Source organism: Poecilia formosa, unplaced genomic scaffold, assembly GCF_000485575.1.
Source record: "Poecilia formosa unplaced genomic scaffold, Poecilia_formosa-5.1.2 Scaffold65, whole genome shotgun sequence".
Lineage (NCBI taxonomy): Eukaryota > Metazoa > Chordata > Actinopteri > Cyprinodontiformes > Poeciliidae > Poecilia > Poecilia formosa.
The window spans coordinates 1,710,093-1,711,263 of NW_006800004.1; positions in this window are offsets into that span (position 1 = coordinate 1,710,093).

Genomic DNA, 1,171 nt, shown 5'->3' on the forward strand with positions numbered 1-1,171 from the left:
ACACGGATCGCGGTCTGGTGAAGTCACAAAGAAGCAGCACATGTAGCTGTAAATCAGAGAGCCGGATGTGTCGTGTCCTAGCAGCACACATTTTAATAAAGCCAGATTTGTTGTTCTACGGAGAAAGAGCTGGAAGATTTCTGCAGTTGTTTGTGTTTTTCATGACAAGCCGTGCGGTGGCTGTTAATAACTAAAAACGTCTGTTTGCTCATTGTTTGGAGCAACAATTAAATTATTTCCCGCTATGAGCCTCAAGGAATCAAGTGTATGATTACAATATTTGAGCTACGGCTTTTTGGAGGAATAATAAGGAGCACGATTGAAAGGAAAACAAAATCTGGGCTTGTTTTACACCCCAGTGAGGTGTAGTTTTACCTCCAGGGCCTCCAGGGGAGGGGAAAAGGTGGGCGGGGGGAGAAAACCTGGCTCTGCCTGCTGATTGCACTTTGACCGATCATTTCCTTGAAATGCTCCAGAATGTCACACAGAAAAACCTTTCTTCATCTGTGAACCCGGTGTCCACTGCGATTAAAGAGACAGGACCATCAGTCCTGACTGTTTAGACTCGTCTGTCTGCTGCTATATTTGGCTGCGTCAAAGCAAAACTCACCAGGACTCTAAAAACCAGGCTTCACTGTGAGGAGAGACGGACTCAGGTATGTTTCATGTTTAAACTGAACGGTGGACGATGTGAGGAACTCTGCAGTGGACAGCGGGGGCAGAGAGTCGCCAGTTGGCAGCAATGTTTGTGCCGATGAAGATGTTTGACGACTGCAGCCCTGTGACAGAGGAGAGCATCCTGACCACAAATAAACATCGGCCTCAGCAGGGCCCTTGGCGGGACCCTCAGCAGGGCCCTCAGCAGGGCCCCGTGCTCTGGCCCCTGCATGGTCAGCAACAGGAGCGCATCAATCACAGCTGGAGAGGGGGCTCCCCAAGGCGGGCGCGCAGAAAAAAGCCCTCGACCAGCTGCTGCCCCGACCCTTCACTCACACAGTCACACTTATTATACACAAACACCCCGTATGTGTGTATGTATATATGTGTGTATGTATATATATATATATATATATATATATGTATGTATGTATGTATATATGTGTGTATGTATATATGTGTGTGTATATATAGTGACTTACTTATTTCAGGTTCCAGTGCCGATCATAAATTT